Source organism: Podarcis cretensis (genome assembly GCF_951804945.1).
Source record: "Podarcis cretensis genome assembly, chromosome: 3".
In the NCBI taxonomy this organism is placed as follows: Eukaryota; Metazoa; Chordata; class Lepidosauria; order Squamata; family Lacertidae; genus Podarcis; species Podarcis cretensis.
The window spans coordinates 122964363-122986995 of NC_137172.1; the positions used below are offsets into that span (position 1 = coordinate 122964363).

Sequence of the window (22633 nt, forward strand, 5' to 3'; positions counted from 1 at the left end):
ATATTAAAAAAAAAATACAAGAAAGAAGATTCCACCTAAACATTAGGAAGAACTTCCTGACAGTAAGAGCTGTTCGACAGTGGAATTTGCTGCCAAGGAGTGTGGTGGAGTCTCCTTCTTTGGAGGTCTTTAAGCAGAGACTTGACAACCATATGTCAGGAGTGCTCTGATGGTGTTTCCTGCTTGGCAGGGGGTTGGACTCGATGGCCCTTGTGGTCTCTTCCAACTCTATGATTCTATGATTGTCCTCAATATTAGGCATGGAAATGGCTCTGGAACATCTTCATCTTCAGCTGTTCTGTGGCTAATTTTGGCTCTGGGAACATATGCACCATATTTTGTTATCAGTGGATTTCACAGGCATAACACAATGACAAGAATAATTTTCCAGCTGTGAGTTTGGGTTTGGGGGCTAATAATAATGTAAAGAATGTTAGTCATACTCAGAGAAGGCAACTAACATAAGTCCATTCATTTCACTGTGTCTACTCTGAGTAGAATTGAGTTGGATACAACTCACTGCCTACTCTTTTAGTCTTCTAGAATGTTCTGCTCTGCCTGCAAGATGACTTTCTGTTTTCTGTCCATTTGCCTAATGCATTTTATTTCCTATTTTTTTGAAGCATAAAGTTTTATCTGTTAGTGGAATGTAGTTGCTTTAAAACTCTGGATTTTTGAAAGCATTTATTAAAAGTACTGGTAGACAATGATCACTGCTTCCATTTAATAAGCAGTTTAGACTGTGAGGGGGTTTTTTATTACTTGAATAAAAAATAAATCCTAAATGCCTCTTGGATTGCTAACAGGAAACATTAAAGCATTTTGACTGATGGATCTAATGCATTTCCCCTAGTTCACACTTGTTTATTTCTTGAACTTTCCTCTGCTTCCCCTCCTGCCTGCCCCAACCACTTCCAGGCATTTTTGTGTTAGTGTGTTTTAAATATTTAGAAAGAGTAGCTTAATTTAGCTGAGGGGAGTTGCAGTCATTTCTAATGAGAGCCTTTTAAGGATATAGTTTCATGGGAGAAACAGGAAGATTCTGCGGTGGCTCAGTGATCATTCCCAGCAGCTGATGGAACTAATTCACTTTCACAAGCTTTATAATGAAGAAGTCGTGTGGATGGTTCTGCAATGCTAGAAGAGAGAAAACATGACAGGAACTCTAAACAACTGACTTCAACAGCCATTAAGGAGAAATGCAGTATTTAGGGTGTGTATATCACTGACGTTTTCCTGCAGAAGCCATAAATCAGAGGCCATAAGTTTCTAAATAAAAGATGTCAGGGCAAACAGGGAATATCTATCATCTTCGTGCTCTGTGTGTGAGCTCTTGAAGGCATTTGGCTGGCCACAGCTGGAAGTGTTGCTGGACTAGAGGATCTGACAGGCTACTCATTATGTGTGGTGGCTCCCGACTGAGGCTTCCCTAAAGCATTCTTCACAAAGTTTCTCCTGCGATTTTCACCTTTTGAAACCGTGGACTTGGATGTTTCAACAAGCTCTGTTTCTCAAAGATGGATGTAAAAACAACGAACAGGGAGTAGTTCAAGCTGAAACAATATTGAGAAGGGGAAAGCTGGCTAGTTTTATGGAAAACATTCTTCATTGCCATTACCGCTCCCTGCTCAGGCTGCACAGAATCACTTCAAGTGACAGAGATGAGCTATCTTTTTATCCCTCTGCCATATTCAAAATCAGTATGCCTAAATGGTTCTTTATCCATTCTCCCCACTGTTGGGGTTGATAAGAAACTGGGGGAGTGGAGCTCACTTATAAGCTTGCTAACAACATCATATTCTGTTCTACATCATTATTTGAATTCTTATAACACTTCATAAAACAGGTGTTGCTTATTTTATTTTATTAGACTACAACTTCACTAATCCCTGACCACCAGGGCTTTTTTAGCTGGAACACAGTTCCAGCACCTGTAAAGTGGGTGCCATTGCCATTATAAGAGAACAAGGAAGGCATTCATGGTGAGTTCCAGCACCTCTTTTTCTAGAAAAATAGCCTGGCTAACCTCTGACTATATTGGCTGGGGCTGAAGAGAGTTGGTCCACTATCTGGAGGGTACAGCTTAGCCACCCACCATAGAGGCTGACAAACTGGCTCCATCACAGCCAGTTACTATCTCTACCTTATTTCACAGGGTTATTTGGATTAAAAGGTGGGGGGAACCCACTGGCTCTGCCTCGAGCTCTTTGGAGGACTGATATAATTGGCATCCATCTGTCTCAAGAGACAATGGCGTGTGCCTCTGGAAGTGAAGCCAAACTGCTGCATTAGCAGAGCCAAAGTGACCTCCCCAGGGTGAAGCCTGGCCAGTGTGTCTGGAGGTCCTGGGCTGCCCAGACGACAAGGCCTCCCTCTCGACCTCACTGATGTGGTCCAAAGGAAAGCAGAGCAATATGCATGGGGTGCTAGGGGAAGGGTAGAACCTCTGGTGAGGGACACATTATGCTCCTTCTGTGGTAGTTTGTCCACCTTGGTCCCCACCCTGCCCTTAGTGCTTACCTATGGCTCCTAGAAACTGGCAGAATGCGACAGCAGCAAAGCCCCAAGGAACGGCTTCAAGTAGCTGTCTAAACCTGGTCAGAGTAGCCGATGGGTCTCAAACGCTTGGTGGTTAGGGACTTCTCCTGCATGCAAGGACATGGTGCAGTGGATTGAGCAGACAAGACCAATAGCGGACTGATATAAATATGATTAATAAACAATAAAAAGCGTTGGTCATAATTCTGAATGCATTAGCATTCTCTCTCTATCTCTCTGTATATATAAACACACACACACACACACACACACACACACACACACACACACATTATATATATAATACCACATCCTCCCATCTTTGGGGACAGGGCTTGGCTGGCAATGGAGAAATCTGCTAAGCAGCTTTCACACTAGATTGACTCTAAGGGGATTCATAAAGAATGACACTTCTAGCTTGTGCTGGCTGGAGGCTCTGCTTTTTTCAAGATCTGCTTTCTCATATGTCTAACATCTCTCATCACTAATTGTGCTGCTCCTTTACAAGTTACATAATACTGCACTGCTGAAAAAGCTTTTGTTTGCTGAAAAGGGTAAAATTTCACAATGGAGGTGAAACACACTATAAAAGGAAATGGTTATAATCTCATTCCAGTAGAAGACCCTTCTCTTTGCAGTGCCTTGCCCACCCCCTGCTCCATCAGCCAAGGCTGATCAGGTTGCCATCTCTTCTCTGAAGTGGTCCTCAAGACTCTGAATACAATTGTAATTTACACATAAAATTCTCTTCTGTGTATTAGATTTTGAAGCCCTGTTGATTAAATCAAATATACACAGATCTCCAGCTTTTAAAATGTGCTATTGCAAGCAAGGTGTAGCAAGAAGTACGCTCAAAGGAAGATCTCTGGATATTAAAATGACATTGTTTTATCCCATCAATTTCCCTTTGGAAATTTATTTGCCTGCCAGGAAGGGACACCTATTGATGGAACATTCAAATGTGCAAGAGAACAACAAGTGGAATATAGCAGAATAGTTGGGGAATAGTCAAAGGCAGAGGAGAAAAACATTTTACATTAAGAGGAGTGCAAAAGGGAGTAGTATTAGTGTGTTGGAACAATAGCAGGGAGCAGGAATGGGCCCCAAGGCTGTGGGAGAAAATAACGGCTATTGGAGGTGGCACAAGGGAATCTAATGGCTGAGTGACAGGAACGCACTCCCCCCCCCCCCAAAAAAAAAAAATTCCTAACACATTTAAAGGGAAATCCAGCTAAGCTTTGGGAATGGCTGCCCAATCAACTGTATCAGCCCCAAATGATGGTGTGGGGACAGAGGTTCCCTGTTTGCAGGGCTGTATTTTTGTTAAAACAGTTCTGGAAGCAGATCTTTGCTACAGATAATACGGATATTACTGCTCCCTGATCTGGGGCTTGAATCTATCTGTGCCTTATAGGGAAATGGGGGTGATGCTATTAGGAGTGGCATGTAATGAGATTGCACAGCACTGGATGTACAGTGGTCCCTCGGGTTAAGTACTTAATTCGTTCCGGAGGTCCGTACTTAACCTGAAACTGCTCTTAACCTGAAGCACCACTTTAGCTAATGGGGCCTCTCGCTGCCGCCGCGCCGCTAGAGCATGATTTCTGTTCTCATCCTGAAGCAAAGTTCTTAACCTGAGGTACTCTTTCTGGGTTAGCGGAGTCTGTAACCTGAAGCATATGTAACCTGAAGCGTATGTAACCCAAGGTACCACTGTACATATAAGGTTTCTCCTTTAACAGGTTGATGGCCTGTGTCTGATCTGCTGCACTCTAAACATCTAAGCCAGCGTGCAAGAGCAGTTTGGTGTTTTTAAAAGAAATATCATTTTGACACAGTGTGACATAACCTTTTTATGTCACCTGTCATATATATATCATCTCCCATCCACCTTGTTACGTAGTTGAGAGGTTATATATCCCCAAGTTTTTGAGTGTGAGAATTTCAAATCTGCAGTTACTTTTGTGATTGGACAACATTTAGCTTGGTCAGTCTACGTTTGATGCAGAAGCACATAAACTGCTTTCGGAAAAGAATTTGAATTTTACCTTCTGAAAATGTCAGGTAATGCATAAGGATAAGAGTACAACTGCAAGTACTTGTCAATTTTTTTTAATGATTTCTCTGCCATTTCACACAAATTTTACTCACCAAGCAAAACTAAATTATATTAATTTGACCCAAATGTATTTTGCATTTACACGTCATGGTACAATTTTGGAATTTGAAAGCTGGAAAATCCAGCACACCCTAAAGCCCGTGGTGCCGATGCAGGGCCTGTTTGCCACGGCCCCCGCTGTCGGCTGCTCTGTGGGTGGCCGTTTGGAGGGCCCCCGGGCTGTGGGGGCCCCAGACTTTGGCCCCATGGCCTCCTTGCCTTCCCAGCAGCTCCCAGCCTTGTTCTCCCTGGAGGTGGGGGAAGGGAAGAGGCCGAGCCGGACGGGGCGGCTGCGCTTGCGCGGTGGGGAAGAGGGCGAGAGAGGTAAGGGGGGCAGAAACCAAGCAGCCATGGGGCTGGAAGAGGGTCAGGGAATGGAGCCGCTGTGAGCGGGGACGGTGGCCGGGGTGGGGAGGTGAAGGGAGAATACTGAAGGCGGGAAAGGGGACTGGAAATCTCCGCCTGCAGGGCAGCCATTTTGTGGCAGGGCTTGAAACTCCACCTTTCCGACTTCGCCCTGTGGGCCTTCAGATTTATGGCTTCCTCGTGTTTTATTCCCTTCCCACAGCTAAAGCCTGTTAACGTCGTTCTGCCCCTGGTATATAAATGCAGGAGCCGGGAAACGTTGGTGGCGCTGACTTTCCATCATTCCTGTGGCCTGTGGGGTTGAAAAGGGCCTGGGGGGCGAGAGGGGGCCGGTCCCTCTCTCAGTTTTCTGCCTTTGAGGCCTTGTGCTCCCAAACTTCCTCCACAAAAATATACATAAATATAAATAAAAGAGGGTCAGAAATAAGAAAGCACATTCAATTCGCACACCTTTGTTTATGTACAGATGAGGAAAAATAATTCAGATTGAAATATCCTTTTATATTGCAGTGCAGATCAGATCATCAGAAGACATAAGTATTAGTTAAAAAAAGAAAGAAAAAAGATTAACTCACTATTTACTTTTTTTAAAAGACCTTTTCTGGCCTTTTTTGCAAAAAAATTCAAACTGCCGCATGGAAATCAATCTCTTTGGCAATGTTTGATTCAACACTTAGCCTGGCCAAATCCACAAGACATTTCCGAGACATTGTAGATAATTATTAATTAGCTAAAGTTTGCTAAACGGCCTCTCTCCAGAAGCTACTGTTGCTGGAATTGTCAATAGTATACTTAATACTATTAACACAAATATTTGGAAACAGGTCACAAGTTTACTAGATCTAATGGCTTTAACTTGATTGATTTGATTTGATTTATTATATTTCTATGATGCTTTTTATTCAAATGAATCTCAAAGCGGCTTACAAACAATAAATAACAAGAACATAATAGAACATAGTAGAGCATCAGAAATACCACATAAATCATAAAACAATTAACAAATCATCAATGAAACAATTACAATCCATAAAACACTTAACGAAGCAGCAACTAAAAAAATATGCTAAACATCACAATTTCCCTCCCAGATCCCCTTTTTGACCCTGGGCAGGAGTACAATGTACCCCCCTGCAGCCCCCTCCCCTGGTTTCCAAGCAGGTGTCATTGTGTCAATGGGACTTTGTTCTGAGTAAATATGCTGAGTGTTGCATTATTGTATGGGGCCGGCTGCTAGTTCAAATCTTATTTGATGGAGAATTCACAAAGTGGCCCTAACAGTAAGTGGAAAACCTACATTCTAGGTTGTTTGATAATGAGCTGGGCCTGAGTGAAAAGTGCTTGGAAGCTCCTAAAACACTTTAGTATTGTGCACCTGTTTGGTTTTCTTCTAGAATTTAGCCTGATTGCATTTTTAGTTTCTGTTCTCCATTCTCATTCAGGCATAGTTGAAGATATTTCCTCTTGCTACTTCCACTTCTTTGCTTTAAAAAGGTCCTCTTCTTTCTCAGCAAGCCATAGCTTATTTCTCACAAGGGCAGAAATGTCTGTTGTGCCTTTCTTTTCTTTCCCCCCCAAAACTGAAATTCTATAATATTCTTAATTTGATTACTTACGTCTGTCTTGCCATCCTTAGTCTCTCTTCTTATTGACTTTAAATTGTTTTCTCCTGCACATTTCTTCACAATACCGATGAACTCACCAGCTGGGATGAGTTTAAATAACAGGATAACCCACCCCTAGGAAAAATGGTACTGTATTGTAGTTCTCTGCTTATTTTAAGAAAGACGCAATTTTCATATCCTTTACTGACCATATTAGGCAGTATGCAATGTGAGGGTCTCCCTCTAATCTTTACTAGTGCTATTATGTGCCTTCTCCATGTAGAATCTAATTTCTTACCCCACATTATGTCTCAGTCTTCTTCTGCATCTTTCTGGCAGTATGCTTGTGAAACAGACAGGATCAGGAAGTGGTGGGCTCTTCTTCATTTGCAATATTTTTAGCAGCTGTCGGATGACTACCTGTCAGGGATGCTGGAATGGTAGATTTCCTGCATTGGGAAGGGTCTGACTAGACAACTTTTGAAGCACATTCTAATTCTGTGATTGCGTGATTGGCTGCCACTAGCATAGGATGAATAATGTTGGGGGGGAAATCAGGTCTGGACTATCAGATGTTACAGGGAAAGGGAGAAAGTTAAATGTGGTGAATCCTTATCTGAGAGATATTCACAGATGACGCAGACTTGACAGCACACTCCAATGAAACTCTTCAGAGACTCATCAGTCATTTTGCCCAAGCCTGCAGGGAGTTCAGCCTTAACAATACCCTGATGAAGACCAACATCTTAGGTCAGGACATTGCCAGCACTCCACACATCAGCATTGGTGATCACACACTTGAGGTGGTAGACAATTTTGTCTGCCTACGTTCCACCATAACCAGCAATCTCTCCATCAATGTTGAGCTGGCAAGGCAGCTATGGCAGTGGCTTGCCTCTCCAAAAGGGTATGGGAGAACGTGATGCTAATGTCCAATACCATGATAAAAGTTTACCAGGCTTGCGTGTTGAGCACACTGCGTTATGGAAGTGACTTGTGTGCAACTTACAACCTATTTGGAGTGATGTCTCAATGCCTTCCACATGAGCCATGCCAGGAGGATTTTGGGTATCAAATGACAAGACAGAATCCAAACAAATATGTGCTCACATTCCCAGCATGTTCACATTCCTGTCTCAGCGATTGTATATGCTGGCATGGTCATGTCCACAGAGTGGAAGATGTCAGGATTCCCAAGGATGTGTTTCCAGCACCAGGCCAATTGGCAGACCAACACTGCATTACAGAGATGTCTGCAAATGTGACAAGAAGGCTGGTAACATCAACCATGCTATGTCTCCAGGCACTTGCAGACAACCACAATCAGGGCCAGATTTGGGTTTAATGAGACCCTAAGCTACTGAAGGTAATGGGGCTCTTTATATGTCCAGCTGTCCTTTGTCAACAACAAATTATCCCTTTTGTTGTGTGTTGAATATATGCTATATGGTAATTATGGACTTAATGGATATCTAAAGCCATTTGCACATAACAAAATATGTACATCATAGGAGCCTACACAACACAAAACAATGTTGCAGCATGTAGGTTTTATTTTATTTGTTTTTTATCTTATATTTTGGTAATGTACATCCAGTTTTTTTGCCTTTAATTTTTTGGGGGGACCCCAAAAGATTGGGGCCCTAAGCTATAGCTTGTTTAGCTTATACATAAATCCACACTGACCGCAATCCCTGGAGATAGGCAATCAAATTGTGCATCCATAGCAGTGACCACAGGAGAAATGACCCCTGGTAGGAGCACAGAGAGAAGAAACACCATAGTCCCAGTGGGACGCCTTCATCTGCCCCAGCTGCAACAAAACAGGTCTCTCCCACATTGGTCTCTACAGCAGGCTCTAAAATCATCCAACAGCTTGACCCCACCCCAAAAAAGTACATTCCTCCATTGTCTCCCAAGACAGACAGATTCCAACCTCAGTGCAGTCCAGCCTCAAAATGCAGGAAATTTTGTTCCTGACACACTTCCTCCTCCTCCCCATTCTGTCTCCAGTTCACCATCTCTGCATTTACTGCAGCACTACAAATGCATACCACACCTTTAATGTTTAAATGCACAATAGTTTTTTGTTTTGTTTTTTAAAGCTGCTGTTCCTGCCATTGCTACTATAATAAACACCGCTTATAGGAAATATTTTAAGACTGGAAGAAAGTCAAAAGATGAATGGAAGATTGGCATGATGTTTATTGGACAAATGGCTAAACAAATTAGTACCTGTACTGGATCTGGGAGTTCAGAAAGTGGAGGCTTGTTCAGCCTGCAGAAAGAAGCATTCTGTTCACCATGGTGGACAGATGTAATACAATTCTGGCAAGACAGAGGCCTGTGGATGATTGGTTATGCTGTATGAGAAATATGTCAGTTTCCTGTTCTGGATGAAGCTACCTTCCGTCTGCAGGAGCATGTTTGTAGTCTGGGAGGATTCTTTGATCCATCATTGTCATGGAGGTCCAAATGACTAGGAATGCTTTTTACCAGCTTCCAGCCATGTGCCAAGTCCAACCATTCTTGGATAGGGATATTTTAGCTACAGTGGATGATGCACTGGTGACCTCAAGACTGGATTAATGCATTTTATGTGGAGCTCCCCTTATGGTTGGTCCAAGAAAGCAGCAGGCAAGCGAAGAAGGCGGTAGCATGACTTCTAGCTAGTTCTGCTTTCCGACAGTACTGCACATTATGCTACTGGGCCACATTTAATATTTTGCCACTAGTTTATAAAACCATAAACAACTGGATCTGAGGGATGACCGCCTTCCCTACATTTCTGTCCTGCCACTGTGGTCATCTGTAGGCACTCTTGTGGTACTGCATTGCATCAGAGAATCATTCTGTGGCTATACCGGTTAGGTCAGCAGTGGGGATTCTTTAACCAGATATTTATCTCCCCTCCACCCTGCAGGCCAACTTTGACAGTTGGATTGAGACCTGTCAGAGTTGCCCCATGGGGCTGGAAGCGACCAAACAAGACTGAACTCCCCATACATCAGCTGATGCACAGAGAGCTCAGTCCTGCTTTCTGCAGGGATCAGCTGTGTGAGCCACAAATCTATCTCTGCCTGCGCCACATCTGACATCGCATATGATGCACGCACTAGATTTAAGCTTCCTAAGTATTGCTAACAGCTGAGCTAAAGAAAGCCTTCTTCTTTTTCATATGTATGGGGTAGGGAGAAAATGCAGTATCTCAAGTAGTGCTAGAGTGATGGAAAAGTTGCACTTGGCCAAATGTGCTAATGTTCACTTCAGAAGCAGAAGCTGAGAAAGAAAGGCAAGGAAAGGCAGCAAAGACATTTTTGGCAGAATAGTTGCCTGTTCTTGCCTCCTGGTTGGCTGGGGACTGGAGCTAGTAGAGGAAAGTATTTGCCTTTTGAGCAAATATTGTTGGGCGAGAACTTATTATGAATGGTGGCAGATATGTGAGACGGTTGGCTGCGAACATCTTCCGTGATCCTCAGAGTGCCCTTTCCTGAACTGATCATCCACTGATAGAGCTCTTCTCTGACATTTTCTGGTGCCGCTCTGTTTTACATTATAGTGAAACCAGGGTGTTCTGTCTTATGACAGACCCTGGGCATCTTATAATCCTAATTGAATAACATTAATGTAATTAAAATAGCACAAACAGGATGTTCTTGTTCATTCAGTACAGTGGATCTGGTTCTTTGTAGAAGATTTCACTTTTGAAAGCTTTTTCTGTCATGACAGCTTTGTCATGAAGGAACAGGGTTTCAGTTGTATTTCTGCATGATCTGTCTTTATGTGTGTGCAAAATTCCAACTTTTCAGCCAAGAATGCAGCTTGCTCCACTGTATTTTGCTACATCTTTTTTTTTTGCAACAGTCAAAAAGGTCAATTGAATCTACAGCATTTTTGGTCAAGAGAAAAATTCAGTAGAACCATGAGGTCAAATGGCATTAGAGCTAAGCTGGAAAGACCCCTTGCTTTAGCTTCCATACTCAAGGCAGAGAAATGGGGTGGCGAATTGGGCCATTTTTTGCAGCAACAAGTGAAACTACCCTAAAACATTTCAAGGGGTACTTCAAGATATAATGCCATTCCATTGTACCCAGCCACTCCTACACCACCCCCAGAGTTCTCTCTCTTTTTGCTCTGTAGAGATGAATGGGGACATCATTCCTAGCCAATGAAACTGTACCAGGTTAATCCAAACTGGTTTGGTCTACCCCTACTGTAAATACAAACTGAAACAAAGATTTTACTATTGAACAAAAGACATAATTTTATCAGATGCTTGAAGAAAGCACACCTTTTTGTTGTGATTAATAACTGGGAGGGGAGAATAGTTTTTCCCAAGGCCTGTGAGACCATGGTGGTTTGAATAAGTGCCTGAAATGTGATTTAATGCAAATCACCATTTGCATAGAGCCCACAGCATCACTGATGTCACAGCTCCTCTTCTCCCCAATGTTTACACCATGTTCGGATAGAAACACTAGACCTCAGTCTGCTAAGAGGCGTTTGCATGGCATAGGAAATGCCCATAGTTCAAAGCACAATGTGAAGAAGGTGGTTTAAAACTATGGCCATAGCTAGTTTTACTTTGGGAAGGGATTAATCAGTAGTGGGTCAACATTGCACCTCACTCTGCCCTCCCAACAGAAGATAGCTGGCCCCAGATGTTGCCCTGTAAACGTATACCTTTTGTCTCTAGAATAGCAACCATATAGTACCTGGGTAATACAGGGATGTGGGTGGCGCTGTGGGTTAAACCACAGAGCCTAGGGCTTGCCTATCAGAAGGTTTGCGGTTCAAATCCCCGTGACGGGGTGAGCTCCCGTTGCTCGGTTCCTGCTCCTGCCAACCTAGCAGTTCGAAAGCACGAAGTGCAAGTAGATAAATATCTCCAGCGGGAAGGTAAGCGGCGTTTCCATGCGCTGCTCTGGTTTGCCAGAAGCAGCTTAGTCATGCTGGCCACATGACCTGGAAGCTGTACGCCAGCTCCCTCGGCCAATAAAGTGAGATGAGCGCCACAACCCCAGAATCGTCCGTGACTGGACCTAATGGTTAGGGTAGCCATTTTTATGTTGTGGACAGAGGAGACATGCCTCTTGCAGAAATGCAGTGAGCCCAGCTGTTTCTAGCACTGGAGATGCAGTGGTAGATTCTTGCCTGCCCGTTTAAGGCACAGAGTCTTGGCTTGTAAATCGGCAGGGGGGGGGCACAATTTGAGTGTCATGGCAAATGACTCATACACACTACATCGGGAGACGTTTGCATTTGTCCTATATTGAAAGACAGGTCACTTATAGGATGTGGGCCCTTTTGGTGGATATGAAGAATTGCAGATAGTGGCTGAACTCTGCAGAATGCTAGTTTTTCCACTACCATGCCATCCAGCAATATTTTTAATCAGGGCTGGCTCAAGACATTTTGGCAACTGAGGCAGACCCCAAAATGGTGTCTCTCCTCCTTGCCAGGGAAGAACGGGTAAGGGAAGATCAGGAACAAATGGGGAAGCAAAATCAATATTGGGATCTTATGCCCTGGTGGATCCTGCTGCCTGAGGTGGTCACTTCACCTTGCCTGATGGGTGGGCCGGCGCTACTTTAACATTCCTTGGGAGCATACAGGAGCTCTAGGGAAAGATTCCAGGAGCACTGTGACAGATTGGGCAGGATGGTGAAAACATGCTGATAGCAACTCCATAAAAATGAACGTGGCCCTCTTTTTTAGCACTGAACAAATAAGTATTACCCTTATGTATCTGAGCTAGCTCACTCCCTCTCCACTGACCTTTTTGCATAGAAGCAGAGGCTATTGCTCAAATGCTTTGAACTACATAGATGTGTCTACACTGATTTATTTAAAGTTTCACATCAGAGTGCTGAGTTCTTTCAGAAATGAATACTGAAAATAGGTGACTGCAACCCCTGGGAAAGGTTGCCTGCCATTCTTCCTATATTGTCAAGGACTGTGTACACACTAAAGCTTTAAAACACATTCCAAGCACATTCTTTCCCTCAAGGAATTCTGGCCACTAACGTTTGCCTGTCACAGAGTTACAATCCTTAGCAATCCTTAACAAACCAGAAGGCCCGGAATCCTTTGAGGGAAAGAATGTGCTTGGAATATGCTTTAGAGGTGTTGTGTATACCCAGCCCTTGACAATGTACAAAGAATGGCAGGCATGCTTTCTCAAGTGTTGCAGTTGCATAGTTTTCAGTATTCACTTTGCAAATCAGGAGAGCTGGGTCTGCTTCCATCCCTGCCCTGATAAATGTCCCAAATGACCTTTGGCAATACTTTCTTCTTACATAAGAGGAAAAGAACGCATACCTGCTCCCAGGCCACTTAATGCATGGATACTAATGCAGTACTGTATGTTGATGATGTCTCTTTCTTCTTACTGCTGTAACAAAGTGCAAGAATCTTGTTAATGTTATGATTCTTTAGCCTTTGGTAAAGGAAGATTTGCACAGCAGTTGGTTTGGGGTGGGGGCTGCCAAGTCAGCATTGCAGTGGTACCTTGGTTCTTAAACTTAAATCATTCTGCAAGTCTGTTCCAAAACCAAAGTGTTCCAAAACCAAGGCACATTTTCCCATAGAAAGTAATGCAAAATGGATTAATTCATTCCAGACTTTTAAAAACAACCCCTAAAACAGCAATTTAACATGAATTTTACTATCCAACAAGACCATTGATCCATCAAATCAAAGCAATAACCAATGTACTGTGCTATAAAATAAATAAGACAGTATTGTAGATGATAAAAAATTTAAAAAGAAATCTTACCTGCACTGATGATAGTCATTGTTTAGATGGGGGGCTTTTATTCATTTCCGCAGTCACACAATCAATCACATGGGGCTCGTCTTATACACGGGTAGTGCTGAGGGGTGTTTTCTTAATTTGGAGTCCCCAAAATTATACATGGGGGTGTCTTATGCACGGAAAAATATGGCAATAATGATTTGCCTATCTCAATATTTTTACATATGAACTGGATTTCACTCTTGACTTTGAAATGGAACTTAGAAGGGTATCTCACAAAAGATAAGACGTAGGCCAGACATTCTCTGTTCTTCCCTTCTGAATTCAGCTTCTCTGGCTTCAAGATGATGATCCATGTTCCAAAGTGTAGCCAGATAGCAACTGCTGAACCTCGCTTGACAAGTTTCCATGACTTCTGCGTAATGTTTTTCTCCCCAGAGTGAGACACGCATTGCCTGGAGAGATAGCATGACAGGATTGTAGCTTTAAAATGAATGTGTTCAAATTCCCCATCCACCAGTCACTTCTCTGTATAGCCTTGGGGAATTCACTTAACTTCTTTCTGTTTTATTTCCTTACCTGTGAAAGAGAGATGGGTAAGCACAGTACTACCACTGGGGAGCCAGTTAATAGCTTTAACAGGTTTACAAGACACAAGCCCTCAGCCAAAAAGACCCTACTTACTTCAAATTAGGGGGATCCTTTCAGGATAAATGGGGTCCTTTGTGGCTGTTATCTTGAGGTGAACACAACACTTCTCTGCTTATGAAAACAGAAACTACTCAGGAATGAGTAAGGGTTCATTTGGTGCCTCCTATCTCTTCTTTTTGGCAAGGGGACGCAGGTGGCGCTGTGGGTTAAAGCCTCAGCGCCTAGGGCTTGCCGATCGAAAGGTCGGCGGTTCGAATCCCTGCGGCGGGGTGCGCTCCCGCTGCTCGGTCCCAGCGCCTGCCAACCTAGCAGTTCGAAAGCACCTCCGGGTGCAAGTAGATAAATAGGGACCGCTTACCAGCGGGAAGGTAAACGGCGTTTCCGTGTGCGGCTCTGGCTCGCCAGAGCAGCGATGTCACGCTGGCCACGTGACCCGGAAGTGTCTCCGGACAGCGCTGGCCCCTGGCCTCTTAAGTGAGATGGGCGCACAACCCCAGAGTCTGTCAAGACTGGCCCGTACGGGCAGGGGTACCTTTACCTTTACCTTTTTTATCTCTTCTTTTCCTTTTTCATTTGTTTCCTTAGCCAGAGCCAGATTATATGATGTGTGACAGTGGGGCACACAAGGTTCAGAGAGAGAGAACAGTGAGAGCACATTCTAGCAAAATAATCTGATCATTGGAAACTAATAAAGGGATGTGTAGTAATAATAATAAAAAGTGCCATGATTGGATCCTTGATTGTATGTGTAAAACAAAAGCACAGTTCCTTGTTGCACCATTTGCATTTAAAATTTTTATTATTAGAGTCAATTTTAAAAACTAATTTATATACCACTTGATAGTAACAAAAAACTAAGTGGTTTATGAAAATGTTAAATAAAGCATTAAAATTATCAGTGACAACAGTTAAAAACAGGTATTTAAAAACATTCAAAACATTATTAATATCAACAGTAGCTAAAAAGAGATAAAACACACATTATTTCTACATGTCTGGATAGGCTTGTCTGAACAAAAATGTTTTAAGAAGGTTCCAAAAATAGAACATTGCACTCACTGAGTCTTGAAGACACCAGGGCATGAACTACTGTGGCCAAGGTTTCCCTGTCCAGGAATGTCTGTAATGGTTACACCAGTCACATCTTCTAAAAGGCACTTCTAGCCACTAAGGCTATCAGGGCCTCTAGTGACAATACTGGATCTAGAAGCACTCCCAAACTGCGGTCCTGTTTCTTCAGGAGGAGTGCAACCCCTGGCCAGGGCTAGCAATTGACCAATTTTTGGAAAACAGGAACTTTGATCTTATATTTGTTCTTATTTTGTTTGGGGGTACCTGTTTAGCATTTTAAATACAGACCATAGGTCTGCAGAGGTGTATGGGGTGGCAGGGAAGGGGTAGAACCTCTGGTGGGAGACAATGTCCTGCTCCTTCTGGGGTAGTTTGTCCACCTTTAGTCCCCAACCTGTACTCAGCTCTCACCTGTGGTTCCTAGAAGCCGTCAGCATGCAACAGCAACCACAGCCCAGGAACTGGCCAGCTAAACTAGGTGAGGGTAGCTGATGGGTTTTAAACCCTCAGTGAATTAGGGACTTTCTCTGCATACAAAGACAGGCTCCGGCAGATTGAGTAGATGAGACCAAAAGTGGGTCTAAAGGCCAAGAAGGCAGTTTTTGCATGTGGTGTAGAGGGAAATGAGGGGCAGATGGGGCTCATCAGCCAGGGAAGGTAGCCAATCTAAATGAAGGAAAACTCTGATCCTTAATCTCCACTGCCTTGTCAGATATCTTTGGGAGAAGACTAAGGAGTAAATCCTAATATCCAGAGTGGAGTCCCTAAGATGCCTGGATGGTGCCTTGTATGCCTTCTTCCAGTAACTCTTGCAGCTCAACTGGTGCCAGATGTATTGCTCTGCTTTCCTTTGGACATCAGTGAGACTGAGAGGGGGGTGGGTTTTGTTGGCTTGGCAACCCAGGACTTCCATACACCAGTGGCATAGTTAGGGGGTGCGGGAGGGGCTGATCGCCCCGGGCGACACTGGGCCTGCAGGGCACCCGAACTGCTGCATCCCTCCTAGGCACCCTCCAGCTGGAGGGTGCCTGGGAGGAATACTCTTTACCTTGGCACTCAGGTCTGTTCTTCTTTCTGTTCTTGCATTACACCAGGGTGTTTTGTTTTGTCTTGGGTTTTTTTGATATTATGTCAAATAGGAATTAGTCAATGCCTTTCTTAATGGACTCATTAAATGAAGAGCCCTTTGACCATTTACAGTGGTACCTCAGGTTAAGTACTTAATTCGTTCCGGAGGTCCGTTCTTAACCTGAAACTGTTCTTAACCTGAAGCACCACTTTAGCTAATGGGGCCTCCTGCTGCTGCCGTGCCGCCGGAGCACAATTTCTGTTCTCATCCTGAAGCAAAGTTCTTAACCTGAAGCACTATTTCTGGGTTAGCGGAGTCTGTAACCTGAAGCGTATGTAACCTTAGGTACCACTGTATCTGAAATTTGGCAGATGTGCTTCATTGGAGGAGGGGGAGGAAAATGTCTGAAATTTTTGTGTCAGCTGGATAGAAAATTTGTGTTTCTCCCCTATACTGTATCTTATCATCTGATTGAAGGTTAGTGAAATACAAATGAGAATCCAGCACATGATTCTTCTTTTCAAGATCTTCTGACTACAATAAAGTGTTTCAGATACTAACCACCCCTCAGTGTTTCTGGATTAAATGATATTTTTAACCAGAGCCTTGTGGCTTCCTCAGACACTCCTTAATGCTATTACAGATAGTTCTTTCATTATGACCATCTTAGGAAAAGGGGGACTTACTTTTGTAAAAAAGGATCTACATCAGACTTTGCTAATCTTGAATTGTATCTTTCTACCATTGGAAGCATCTTGTGTTTTTGTTTTTTTTTGTTTTTTAAATAATTTTTATTAACTGGCCAATCACATCAAATTAAATCACATCATATAAATTCCGAATTACAAAGCCAAATTTTTAAATTTTGTTGGGGGAACCCATACTTCAAGATCCAAAGGGGAATTCAGATCATCTTCTTATTACTGCGTTAATGTCCAAATCAGTACCAATCAGTCCAAACAAAGTTCATAATTCTATCCAGTCTTATCTTGGTGTTGCCACATCATATCTTGTTCGTATAATTTCTCTTTTTCCTTTACAATCTCTTCTGTTAGTCTCCTTAAGCCCATAGCAAGTGTAATAATCCTGTGTGGATTTCCCGTTCCTCCACTAAGTCCAGATGGTTTCCATATATCTCCTTCGTAGATAACATCACTTTATCCATCGTAAATTTTGGCATTTGTCGCTCTTAAGTCCCACCGAGGAGTTGATTCACGATATGTAAACAACTCTATTTCTCTCTTTCTCCTCCCAGACCCAAGAGCTCCCACAATGCCTCACAAAATGGCGAACGGCATTTTTTCCTGACTGCGTCACTCCAAAACTCTTAGCTTTCCAGCTTCATCTTGAAACATTGCTTTGGATCGAAAGTTTATCTCCACACAGCCTTAAATCCACAGCTTAAGTCCTTAATTTCTGACTCATTAGGGGAGGGGGATTCTTGTTAAATCACATAAAAAGGTAGAGGCAGGTTTTTTCCCCCCCTCCCCCCTCAGTCATTACCGTATCTTGACGTTCTTCTCGTATTTTATTGTTGTCTTGTTATCAGAGATCTCTTCTGTCAGCAGTATTTACTCCCCCTTTTCCTTGATGTATGCAATTAATCATGTCCAAATTATTTCTTTTAAAGATCACTGCAACCAGCGGCGCGAATCGGGGACGGCGTCGAGGAGTGCCGAAAATCCCACAGGAGGGCTTTGTGCCTAGTGCCCCCACCCCCACAAATTCGGGGGTGGTATAGGGCACAGCAGGCAAGGGCCGTCTCCCCCATAATCCTGGGGGGGTTAAGGAGGCTAATTACCCCCATCATAGCCTCCAAATTACCTCGTGTGGGTCGGAGAGATGTTATTGTCAGCCATCTTCCGATGCGCCACCTAGTGGCCCCCTGGAAGCATCTTGTGAGTGGAGTTCCATTCACAGGATGCTTCTGCTGGTGAGAAGGAGCGAGGCAACATACACAGTTTCTTTGTCCCTACAGCCCCTGAAAATGTGCTCAGTAAGGGGAGCTGCAAGCAGAGGGGAGAATCAGTGAAAACTGCCTCCCTTTTCCCACCCATTTGTTAGAATGACATTTATTTCATCACAAAATTTTACCAGTTTCCATAATTTACAGTTGTTCCAATGATTTCAATTAGAGACTCTACTTCTACAGCCTGAAACATCTATACTTTCTGATATTGGTGACATTTGTGAACATTTGATAACGGGATATTAAGTTTTCCATTCTGAAATGACTTATTCCAGAAATACCTGCACAGAAATTACAGCTGCCAGCTGCTTTGTGAGTGCAGGGAAAAGGGGAAATATCTTGGAGGACAGGGGGAGGGGGAGTACCCATCATTAATTAGTATAAATATGGGTAACTATCAGCTTCTTGCCATCTATTTAACTTTATTCCTGATGTGAGATTAACATTGAACATTTTGTGGTTGAGTCATGAAACAATCAGTGGTGCCTCTGTTTAAACAGTATGAGCAGCTGTTTACTAGCTTAGTTCCAAAATCCATTAGCCTCAGTACTTGTTGCATTAAAATGTATTTAGCTGGACGACCATGTGTGACAAAGGTACACATATTCCTTGTGAGGTAGGTGAAGCTGAGAGCGAGAGGCAGCCACCACCCACATTATATAACCCTAGTCTGAATGTGTAAGAATTCAGACCTCTTCTGTGGAGAACAGCAGATCTGGGCCAGTTTCCTTCTGTTAACCAGGTAGCTTTAGGCACAAGTAGCCAACTGTGGGTGAGGGAGACTGTGGGCAAACAAAACCTTATTCAGTCAGCTCCAGGTTTATCATTAAACTTTTTATTAAAAGCTTCAAAATAAGCAAGTAGACGAATAAGAAGCAGCATGAAATTTAAAAAATAAACAAGTGATTTCTAGCTAACCACACCCTGATATAGATTCTAAGCTAGGTTTGATAAGTTGGAAGTAGAGTCCCTTCAGGCGCCATGCAAACAAGTCATTGCAGGGCACCCTAGAAGGCATTCAAGGGGGTGACAAAAGCACCAGGGGAGATCTCATTGTGTGGAATTCAATGTAGCCCAAAGTGGGTATGCATGCATGCCTAAAACAAGGTTGCCACCCTCTCTTCTCTCTGCATGCACCCCCTTAACCTGTGCTGGGGGTTCCCCAAAACCCTACAGACAGATTTAGGGAATGCAAGGGTGGAGTCCCATTGCACAAGTGGACCTCATTCTGTGTACACATCAGCTTAAATGAATCCTGCCCATTTTTTTTCTCTCCGGAGAATAAAGAAAAGGGCTAGCCAGGAAGAAATGAATTGATGAATCAGGGAAAAGCCAATTCTTCTTGGGACACCTGAGGTTCATCATGTACACAGAGGGGAATTGACCATTAACACTTGCCAACAACCAAGTAAGCTGATAGAGTAGGTATGAATGGTAACAGTCTCCTCTTGGTCCCTGTCCAATGAGATTAACTAAGAATAAACACAACCTTGTGTTTATTGGGTGGGGTGGGGGGGATGCTCAAGATGTGTCTTGTTCATTATAACGGAGTAGAAAGTTTCTGGATTGAGATAGAATTTCTTAAAGTAAAGAAAGTCTGACCTGGTTTGTATAATTGAGGCCTGGGAGTCCCAGTAGCCAAGTCACCAGTTCCCTGCAAGTTTGGGTCAGTAGAGGGGATGACATGAAGCTGGTGTTCCGTTCTATTTTTCTGATCACTGCCACTAACTATGCCATACCTTCTCCTCCCAGAAATAACAGCAGGATATTCATACTCCCCTCACACCTAGCCCCCCATGCTTAATCCAACACACCTGCCATGCTCATCACACCACAATTAATTGCTTCTCAGTTCTCCACATCCTCTGCCACTGAGGAGTGACCCATTCACTCCAGGATCACAGATTAACACCCACAAACAAATATGTTCCTAAAACCAAAGAAAGATTTTTCCACACAACAGGTTCACTACCCTGTATCATTATATCATATGAACTATTGATGCAAATTCTGCATTACAGCCCCAGCATCTAGCAGACTGCATCATGCCTTTTTGAAAAAACCTCCAGGACATCCAATACCCTCAATATATATATACATATTTTTAAATTAATATTTTAATTTTAGGTCCAAGGAGACTGAACAAATTGAAGTGAAAACTACCGTCCGCTGTTGTCGACACATTTGAATTCTCTGCTTCACTCCTCTCTTATTCCTTGTAAGTTACATTTTGTCTTATATATACATTAATGGTTTTTAATGGTGGTGAAAATATGGGCCATTAGCCAAAATAATACTCATAAAAATATTGTAGCACCCTGCTTGTGGTTAACGCTTAGCTGGGATGAAATATTCAACGCAGCAATAGAGAAATTAAAATAATAATTTATTTGTCAGACAAATAAATGAGAGGCACAGTGGTATATGGTTACCAAGCTCTGGCCTGCCCTCCTGCCATTCTGGCCAGCACTTATATTTCCTTAACCCAGCCCCCTTGCTCCTCCTGTGGCTGCCTCTGTCCAATCAGCCTGGTTGAAATTCCTATTGGCTGTTTGCTAGAACCAATCACAAAAGATACACCCATTTCCTTTTGCCCTTTTATGGGAAACAAAAAGCTATATATTCTTCTATCTATAAATGACAAATAAGTAGTAATATATCTTACATGTGTCTCAACAAGGAATCTTAATTACCAGCTCACCTCTTGCCCTCCTTGCCCTATTGCCCTCCAAAACAAATGGTTAATCTTAAATTTTTATATTAAACAGACTTCAAGGATCTTGAGTTCACATCATCATTGAAAGATCTCCTTCTTTTGGAGGTCTTTAAACAAAGGCCTGACAACCATATGTGTGCTCTAATGATGTTTCCTGCTTGGCAGGGGGGCTGGGCTGATGGCCCCTGTGATCTCTTTCAACTATATGAAATAAGAATCTAGCATAAGGATTTAACATTTCTTAGTTTCTAAATCCTTTGCATAATTACATTTAAGCCAATATATTTAATACATAACATAAATAACCTTTTAAAAGGAAAAGAAATCTTAAAAGGATCTCAGTTTAAGAAAGAAACAACTTTAGAAAAAGACTTCCCAAAATACTCTCTTCCTTTCTGCCAGCCAGATGCTCTTGGCCTTTTAACCTTAGGAAAATATGGCTCAAGTTTAATGGGAGGCACATGGTTTTATTTTACTATTTACCAACTCTTAATTTAACCACTCTTACAGCTTAATTGTACTTTGCAACATGCAAGGTCAGTGTCCTCGCTCTCAGCCTGTAATTCCCTTTTTACGACTTTGAGAATTGTTTTCTGCTATAAATCAGGGGGCCCCCTTGTCCAGGAGAATAAACATTGCCAAGGTTCTTAGGCAGCTGGTCTTCTGCCTGGCATGAAACATTTGAAAATCTTTAAGCTCATCTTAATATACAGGCCTTAATCAAAAATATAAGCTTTGATAAAAATGCAGGCTTATGATTAGATGCCTCAATATGAATTTGTTCAAAACTGACTGGCAAAAGATTTTTGAAAACTGCACATATCTTTTTTATATTTTACTGTATAAAACTTTTATACTTTTAGAAAACCATGTAAAAATGGAGTTTCCCCCCATTATGAACATTTCTCCACCCACCCATGTTTATTATTCTTGTGGTTGCCTAGAAACTTCTATGTGCAACTGAAATTGCAGAGGAATTATAATAATGAGTTGACTACTACTTGAGAGTGAAAGTATACATTGCTTTACATTAAGATGAAACCTTATTCAACTTTAGTACCTGACAGAAGTCTAGAAAGCAGGAATACTGGACTTAATTGTTTAACAGTAGACACAACAACTTGTTATATGTCCCCATGGATTGTTATAAATTGTTTCTTTCAACAAAAAGCTCTTACCCTGGGAGGGACATGGAGAATGATAGTCATGTGACCATCCCAAGATGTGGTTAGCTTCCCTCTTCCCAAATATGTTCATTTGGATTCCAGAGTTTTGCACTGCTCTCCCTGTGAGCAATGTTTCCTTTGGTCTCTTATTGGAAGAACTGTACTCTCAGAGACAGACCTATCACATGCATGTAGTGTTATATTTATTGTGATTTATTTAAAATATCTTCAACCCACCTCATCTCAAAAAGAGTTCCAGAGCAGCTTACAAAGATAAAATACAAGAACATAGCTGACATTGTGCTGATAATCTAAGATACAACGCAAAAGAAGGCATTGAGAGGGAGGGAAAAAGAAACACTCAGCCACTAGACCCCAGTGAACAAAATTCTTATAATGACCAGCTGGAAAGGAGCAGTTCAAGAAAAGGAGGAGTGTAGCGACACTTGCTTTCTTGTAGCTTGATGGTATGAAATGACTGCTGCCAGATGACAGTGGGTGAGGAAGGAACATGATGCAGGTGGTTTAAAGAGATTACTAAATCCCTTTAGGGTGTGGGGAAATGTTA

General features: G+C 42.6%; 2 protein-coding genes and 1 long non-coding RNA gene across 4 annotated transcripts in view; 1 reads left to right on the forward strand and 2 right to left on the reverse strand.

Annotated features, from left to right (window-relative positions):
* LOC307212601 (uncharacterized protein) overlaps positions 1-22633 on the reverse strand; it is a 122118-nt gene that overhangs the window by 16213 nt on the left and 83272 nt on the right. The window lies entirely within an intron of this gene.
* Positions 4493-22633, forward strand: part of B3GNT2 (UDP-GlcNAc:betaGal beta-1,3-N-acetylglucosaminyltransferase 2) — a 52354-nt gene continuing 34213 nt past the window's right edge. Inside the window, exons 1-2 of one of the 2 annotated variants that reach the window (XM_079970000.1) lie at positions 4493-4602; positions 20311-20401. The gene's annotated coding sequence lies outside the window, so the exon portion shown is untranslated. Of the gene's footprint in view, positions 4603-4918; positions 5021-20310; positions 20402-22633 lie in introns of those variants that run through there. The other variant, XM_079969999.1, reaches the window with a different exon arrangement.
* On the reverse strand, positions 13460-14246 carry LOC307211638. The gene is made up of 2 exons (XR_013836561.1): positions 14108-14246; positions 13460-14002 (listed from the first exon to the last, which is right to left on the reverse strand). It is a non-coding gene; the product is annotated as an uncharacterized lncRNA (long non-coding RNA).